The 8,835-nt window shown below is 39.7% G+C and overlaps 1 pseudogene; it reads right to left on the bottom strand.

Annotated features, from left to right (window-relative positions):
* Nucleotides 1-1,111: 1,111 nt before the first annotated feature.
* Nucleotides 1,112-8,405, bottom strand: LOC127646607 (cytoplasmic aconitate hydratase-like; annotated as a pseudogene).
* Between the last annotated feature and the right edge of the window lie 430 nt (nucleotides 8,406-8,835).

The raw sequence follows: 8,835 nt of genomic DNA, 5'->3' as shown, positions 1-8,835 counted from the left end.
AATCAACACAAAATTGGTTCACTGATCACAAAATCAAGGTTCTGCCATGACCATCCCAGTTCCCTGACCTGAACCCCATAGGAAATTTGTGGGGTGATCTGAAGAGGAGAGTCCACCAACATGGACCTCTGAATTTGAAGGATCCCTTGCCATGTGTTTGTCAACCTCATTAGGCATTATAAGAGCTCAAGAGCTGTTATATTTGCAAAAGGGGGTGACAAAAAGTATTGAATAAAAGGGTGCCAATAATTATGGCCAATGCGTTTTGGGGAAAAATATTTATTTAATAATGAGATATTTACCCCGTTTCAATTGTCTTACTTCAGTTAAAGGTTAAATTTTTGTGATTTTCATTTTTTTTTTTTATGAAAGATCAAAAGTATTAACAATGCAGTTAATTTCTTTCACAGCCTTCTTTGCTCATATTTACCAAGGGTGCCAATATTTTTGGCCACCACTTTAGAGTGAGACCAGAACAAAGATGTTTTAGAAGTGTATCCTGTTAATGACCCTCTGGACAGGGACTCAGGACAAAGGTGAGGTCATCCAGATGATAGTTTTATACCTTCTTGATGAGATTTCAATTTGGCGCTTCTTGTTTCAGGGTTATGATTGGCTGCTAAGATCGGAGGGGGGTCCACACAGTGTGGTTGTGTGTAGAACATTTGCATATTTTAAAGTACATAGTTAAAGTCTCATCTATGTATTTTTCCTTTTCCAAATCGTTTCCTCATCAAAAATACTTTATTTTTCTGAAGGTATAGAGACCAAACAAGAAATTGAAAGATTAAATATTACACATGCATTAATTTATACCACCATGGTTCAGTTTGTGTGAACTATTGTGCTAATTGAACAACTGCAATGTACATAAACAGAATGTGAACAAACATGGAGTGGATGAGTTGCAATTGGTGTCAATGTTAGCAATTAAAGTTTGTGTGTAAAGAGTTGTCTTTGTGGCTTCTTTGTTTCAGCTTTTGCCACATGGTTAATGTTGCTTCAAGAGGTCTTGAAGATATGTATGGTCTTTATCTCAACTCAGGACTTGGGCAAACCTTGGCATGGGAGGTGAGAGTGGTTGCTAAGAAACCCATGGACCAATGAAGTCTTTTCCAACGTGTTGGAAGGTCTTTCTTGCCTTTTGAGGGGTGTCTGGCAGCTGTCCAAGCAGCTTATCTGATAACTGTGCTTGACATTTGCAAAAATTAGCAAAATTTCAAAATTTAGACACTCTTCTTTGCCTTGACAGTTAGAGAGGGGCTCTGCCCTAAACTGGCTCATGGAATGACATCTGGTTCGATGGTTCACCACAACATATTAAAGTCAAAAATTCTACTTCAAAAATTCTGTATCTTTTATTAATCGCTGTGCTTGCATACTTTGATTGGCAAGCGTTATTTCAAAGTTATTTAAAGTCCAGTGTTATTACAGTAATTAATAAAACTATTTGTTCATTTATAAATTGATGTTGACAAAACAAGAAAGAGTAGAAGCAAAAATGTGACTGCGGTTTGGCAGTGCTGAGGTAGATTTAGAAAGAAGGTGAAGTTTGTCATTGACAACATCTAATGCTTTCAAACGTTCCATTCAATCCCACTGAACCTACACCAAACCACTATCATTTGATGCATAACACTAAAATACAAACAAATCTTCCAAAATTTAACAGTAAACATGATACTTAAAACCAATTAAAACCAATTAAAACCAATGGAGGGAGGGGTGGAAACAAGTATCAAGATGGTGGATACGTGCGTTTAGTGTGAAACTTCCTGAAGAAAGCATAATATGCATTTCAATTTTCAGACATTTTGCGAATCATGTAGTTGAGTATGCCACCATGAAGGAAGTAAGTGAGCTCCACATCCGTATCGAACCTCATCTTAGCTTGAAATGTTTTCCCAGTGTCCAGCTGCAGAGATGAATGAGAGTACACCATATGTACACCATATTTAATCACATGAAACAGATAAATCACATGGAAGTACGACATTTAAGGTATATCATAATGATATTACAAGTTTTTTTCTCCCACAAAATCTATTCTCCATTCTAGCCACTACAATATTTGAATATGGAGATGATTTTGAATTTCCTCAGCAATCTAGTAAATTAGTATTCATTTCAGAAAAAGTTATGTATCTTCCGACTACAGAGTCAAGCAGTACCTTGATGTCCACGGTCATTCTGGGCATGAGCTGTGGGGGAATGACCACAGAGTATCGCTCACGGCCAGTGAGTCCGAGGCTTTCGGCCTAGCACAGCTTTAATGCCCTGAGGGAGAAAGGGAATAACAGAGCCAATGAGAGCGTTGCACACTACACTTTTTGATACATTCTGAGAAAAATATGTGTTAGTTTTGGTTTTAATTACTTGAACCGTTTTTAGTCCCTGCTCTGTTACTCAGACAAGCAATCACATGAAAATCATACTGATTGTTCAGACAAAGCTGTCAGATCATAATAATATACTGTAGTGTTCCAAAGACAAATACGATATAAAATATGCCACTTGTGCCAATAGAGTTGGCATCTCTGTAAGTAGATAAAAACCTGCTCCCAGCATGACCGAAGGATTACTGGTGTTGGTACAGCTCGTAATAGCAGCGATGACCACAGATCCGCGAGAGAGGGAATACTCTGCCCCGTTATACTGGAATGGTACACTAGCATTGTGACGATCAGGGGCCACCTGGAATCCTTTAAAGGTTTGCTGTAGACGAAGGCAAAAATGGATGAACTAACCGTATTCTTTTCACAACAATGGACAACTTGGAATAGCTATTGATATAGAAGTTACTAAGTTTTGATAAGTTGGAAGAAAACAGAATAGTGAAATGTCACTAGGACAGTCCAAAGAGGAAAGGGGTGTCTTGAGTGTTTTCTCAGGTGTTACTGTGATATGTACCTTGGCTACTAAACAGCTTTCAAAGTCCTCCTTCATGTCTGATACAGACACTTTGTCATGTGGCCGCTTGGGACCACTGCAGCAGGGGACGACAGCACTGAGGTCCAACTCAACAACCTAGGGAAAGAGAAAGGAAGTAGATTCGCTAGTGAAAGACCCACCGGCACCATACTAAGATGTTCTGGGTGGTTGTCAGGGTATTACTCTGTGTGGTAGCTAATGAGTTCTGAGTGTTTTTAGCATGTTGTTGTGCCATTGCTAGGGTGTTGTGGGTGGTTGCTTATGGGCCTAAATCAGGAGAATGTGTATAACACATAATAAATATGAAATTTGCATTCAGAGGTGCAGACAACAGTAGCCAGAGGAAATCTGCCTGTGCAATGACAGCACATTCAACGTATGTTAAGTACTTGAGTGAAGTTTGGATCTTGAGCTTTGTTGCTGTAGTCTCTGAACATGCCCACTGCTTTTAGATATTGAGCTATGTAGCTCAGCTTCTCTGAATCCCTCCCTTAAAAACACATGCACGTAAACCATTAGCAAGCACACAGGGAAAAAACAAGAATTTCACAATTCTATTTGTAGGGGGCCCGGGTAGCTCAGTGAGTACTGACGCTGACTACCACCCCTGGAGTCGCAAATTTGAATACAAATTGGCCCGGTTGCTAGGGAGGGTACAGTCACACGGGGTAACCTCTTCGTGGTCGAGATTAGTGGTTCTCGCTCTCAATGGGGCGCATGGTAAGTTGCGCGTGTCTCACGGAGGATAGCACAAGCCTCCACGTGCGGAGTCTCTGCGGTGTCATGCACAGCGAGCCACGTGATAAGATGCGCAGATTGACAGTCTAAGAAGCGGAGATAACTGAGACTTGTCCTCCCCCACCTGGATTGAGGTGAGTAACCGCGCCACCATGAGGACCTACTAAGTAGTGGGAATTGGGGATTTCAAATAGGGAAAATAAAACAAAAACAAACAAAAAACTATACTATTTGTAGGCAGTAGCTTTAGCAATTCCACGTTCTCCATATCAGATTAGAACGGAGATGAACACATCACAGGCTTTATAAATTGATCTAACCTACCTGTTAACCTACCTGTCTGCTCCAGATACTGCACACTGATGTGGTCTACTGGGAAGAAGGCAGCAGTGGCTCCATACTCAGGGCACACGTTGGCGATGGTGGCACGGTCAGCAATAGACAGATGGGCAACACCAGGGCCGAAGAACTCCACAAACTTACCAACCACACCGACTTGCCGCAAGTGCTGGTTTTTTTTTGTGTTTTTTTTTTTAAATGAAAAGATCAATTCAACAATGAATTCACCTTAAATGTCACAGATGATCAAAGATTAATTCACCTTAACTCAATTACAGATATGACATGAATGCCATACCTTGGTGACAGTAAGCACTATGTCAGTGGAGGTGATGTATTTGGTGGGTGTCCCCTCTAGTTTGTAGCCAATGACCTCTGGCAGCACCATGCTGATTGGTTGACCCAACATGACTGCCTCTGCCTCAATACCTCCCACACCTGCTCAAAGAGATCTAGGTTTAAAACATGTCAAATTGACGAGGCCCTAATAAACTTAGACTACTATCAGAAACATCTACTCTTAATTTAACTGTCAAGTGAGAACTCAATAATGACGTTGTGTTTTCTTGAACCACTTGCCCAATAGCAATCCACTGTATGTTTTCCCATTTTGTTCACAGCAGCTAAACTTAAAGCAACCTTAGGTGATTCCTGATTAGTTTCACTCACCCCAGCCCAGTACTCCCAACCCATCAATCATGGTTGTGTGGGAGTCGGTGCCCACCAGTCTGTCCGGATAGTAGTAACCATCCTGATCAAACACAACTCTGGCCAGGTACTCTAGATTGACCTGATGTACTATTCCTGAGCCTGGAGGAATGATCCGCATGTTCCGGAATGCTTTAGAACCCCACTGTGGACCGATAACAGTAGTTAAAGGAATAGTTCACCCAAAATGCATAAATGTAAAAAGAAAATTCAACCTCATGGCATCCCAGATGTTTGACTTTCTTCTGCAGAGCATAAACTACGTTTTTTTTAAGGATATTTATGCTCGATTTGTACATAGAATTCAAGTGAATAGTGGCCAGAACTTTGAAGCTCTAAAAAGCACATAAAGGCAGCATAACATTAATCACTATGACTCCAGTGGTTAATTCCATGTCTTCAGAAGTGATATGATAGGTGTGGGTGACAAACAGATCAATATCCTTAAAATATAAATATTTATTTTACTATAAATTTCCACCATTTACCAGCCTCAACCAGTAGTTGGCGATATACACGAAGAATGTGAATCGCCAAAAACAAAAGAATGTGAAAGTGAAGATTTATAATAAAAACATTATTTCAATATTGATCTGTTTCTCACCCACACCTATCATATTGCTTCTGAAGACATGGATTTAACCATTGGTTTAATTTATTTATTTTATGCTACCCTTATGTGCTTTTTGTAGCTTAAAAGATCTGGTAACCATTGACTTGCATTGAATGGACTAACAGAGTTGAGATATTTTTACTAAAAATCTTTGTGTTCAGCAGAAGAAAGAAAGTCATGCGTATCTAGGATGGTCTGAGAGTGAGTAAAATATGAAAGAATTTAAATTTTTGAGTGAACTATCCCTTTAAAGCATGCAAATAGTCAACAACTTAATGTCAATACATTCATCAACATACAGGGAAAAAAGTACCTTTAAAAACTCAAATCGTCATCTGTTCTTTTCAAATTCAAGCTCTTGGTTTTTCTGAAGCCTGTCAGACCTTAAAATAAGAAAAAAAAGGTCATACATATTTTAACCATACATTTTTCAAGACTTTGGAAAGACGTATTCTCAATGTTTCGTCTGCTAAACAATCATTCTACAGAAAGGTAGACATGAAGTAAAACCGAAATAGCTAATGTTGGCATATTACATCAATACACATTGTGGCAGCGGGGGCGTGGTCAAGCGCCCGTCCGGGAGAGAAAAGCGGTAAGGGCGCTCACACCTGAGCTAAATTATGTCTAACACCTGTGTCTAATTGCAGTAGTGTGAGGAGAGCGGGATAAAAAGCAGCAGCAACCGAGCCTCAGAGAGAGAGAACCCGACGCCAACACAGAGAAAAGTTACACTGTATATAGTGACTGATTGATAAGTAAAATTAAAAAGAATCCTACCTTTGAAGTCAACGCTGTTTCGTGTCTTCCTTAGTGGAAAAGCTTCACACACATGTTGCAATTAATGATGTGTCCACGGTATGAGAACAATTTTCCCACTCTGTTAGGGCATAAATGCAGTATTTCCAGTAGTATTTCCCCATGCCTCACTGCTTCCTGTGACTTGGTTAGCACTCTTAACCCATAAACACAAAGCACCCACACCTTGAGCATTTCATTTAAAACTGAAAACTCTGAGAACACCCTGTCATGTAACCTGAATCTCCTTAAAACAATTCATCATGAGAACTCTGTTCTGATGTCATTTCTTTTGATGTGAAACATGCCCCTGTCCAGTTTTGTAACTTATTTTAAAAAATCTCATGTTCTGCTCTAACATTTGCGACAGCTTCATTCTTGTGTATTGTGCACAATAAACACTATATAAAGGGAAACTACTGTTGTAGTAGGGAATGAAATGTATTATTATTTTAACATAACATCAAAGAAATGAGAGTTTGAGAAATATGTTGTGCAGACTTGTGCATAAAAATAACAATAGCCTATTTTACATTTCTGACGAAAGGCAGAGACTTACTTCCTGTTGAAGTCCACTTGAATGGAATGGTCTATGACAAGATCCACAGGACAGACAGGATTAATCTTCTCAGGGTCACCCTGTAATTTCTTCACTGCATCACGCATAGCTGCAAAGTCGACCACTGCAGGAACCCCCCTATCCAAAGCAAGTGAACACAGAGTAAAACAGAGGCACAGTCCATTTAAATGGATCCAGCCAACATAATTCACACACATTAACAATCACAGCTTAAAACATTCAATACAAAAACCAACATGAAAGCCTTGTTCACAAGTACTAGAAAGGCTGCAAGTTGTTAGGTCTTAGTTCAAACGAGGGTCGGAAATTAACGGGTGCTCAGGGCAGAAATGCCACCGAAATAGACAAAAATGACCACAAAATGAAAAATATGTGGCCAAAAAATTAGTTTCTGTTGTTATCTTCTGACATTTCACTTAAACGGTTAGAAAGAAATTGCCCTTATAAAAGGTACAAATATTGCCCCATGGAAAAGTACATTTTTGACACCGGTTCAAACTTACGTGAAGTCTTGCAAGATGACACGGGCTGGTCTGAAAGGGACCTCCACGGTCTGACTCTGTCACCTTCCAGTTGAGGATTTTCTCCACATCATCCTTTTTTACTAGGAACTCATCACAGTTCCTCACGGCAGACTCCAGCAGCACACGGATGGAGAATGGAAGGTGATCTTCAAAGAAAGGGGCAAGAGGTCATAAAAAGCAGCTGATGCAGTTAAAGATTATAAACTCAAAAGTGAATTCAAAAGTATTGAGACCAACTCAGAGAGGGACACAGTCGTGTCTACAGTCCCTGGGAAAGTCATGCAATAACCCCTGAGACACCAATGACTTAACTTCCATTGCGTGAATGGTTAGATAATTCAAAAAGTCATTCATATAATAAGCTATTCTTATCATATCTAGGGTCACCAAGCTTCCTTAGGTTGAAGAACTTGTGGTCAGGCTTCTGGGGGTCCAGAGGCTCAACAATGTGTGCATAAGGGTTCGTCATCACATCAGGCTTCCTTACCACACACTCTTGAACCTGAAATTAAAGGTTAGGAAAGTTGGGGAAAAAGCTTTTAAGTATCCAGTGATCGAGATTGCTGGATTGTCATCCAGATAAGAGTCACATTTATTAGGCTACTACAACCATGTTATAAAACTATGCACTTTGTTTAAATTCTTTGTATCAGGTGAGTGGTCACACCATGATGCCAAAGTCTCTGACATCAGTCATACTGATTACCTAATTCATTATTTAAGTCATTTAGCCAGTTATTTTCATGTTGCATCAGTTTGCCGGTTTATGTAATTAACGCTGACAAATTAATAGATTCTAAAAAGGACAAATTAGGGACAGTTCTTGAGTGGAAGTAGGTGGACATAATGGACGATTCTTCGGATGATGGTAATCAAGATATGGAATTCCAAGAAGTGCGATATAATAAAAGGAAAAAAGGAGGTAACATGGGTGATGAGTTTGAATGTGAGAAACTATGTACAAGTAAAACCAGGGATTCAGGGCAAAGGATGTTGAGAAACAATGAGGGAAAGGAAATAAAAGTTATGATTACATTTGTCAAACAAGCAGAGCAATACATGCATCCTGTTAAACTATCAAAAGCGATAGAAAAAGAAGTGGGATCAGTGAAAGGGGCAGCATGTCTGAGCAATGGAAGAGTCTTGATTAAGTGTAAGAATGAAAATCAGAACGCAAAGATTCTAAAACTGAAAACACTAGCTGGTGGTAAAATAAGTTGTGCTGGTATAAATATGAAGAAACGTGGCGTTATTTCAGCAGTACCCTTAAATGTATCTATGGAAGAAGTAAAAGGAAACTTGATTGGAGGCAAAGTTACTTTGGCTAGAAGATTGACAACATGGAAAGATAATGAAAAGTGTGATAGTCTTTCTGTGCTGTTACACTTTGAAGACAGCAATTTACCAGTCAAGGTGAAGCTAGGTTTCATCAGTTATGTGGTACGGGAGTATGTACCCCCTCCTTTGCGTTGTTATACGTGTCAGCGCATAGGTCATACTGCTGCAGTTTGCAAAGGAAAAATGCGTTGTGCAAAATGTGGAGGGGTGCATGAATACGGGAAGTGTCAGGAAGGAGCTGAGATCAAGTGTTGCAACTGTGGAGG

This window comes from Xyrauchen texanus, chromosome 1, assembly GCF_025860055.1.
Source record: "Xyrauchen texanus isolate HMW12.3.18 chromosome 1, RBS_HiC_50CHRs, whole genome shotgun sequence".
In the NCBI taxonomy this organism is placed as follows: domain Eukaryota; kingdom Metazoa; phylum Chordata; class Actinopteri; order Cypriniformes; family Catostomidae; genus Xyrauchen; species Xyrauchen texanus.
The sequence above is the reverse complement of the archived record's forward strand: the minus strand, read 5'-3'. Positions and strand labels throughout refer to the sequence as shown.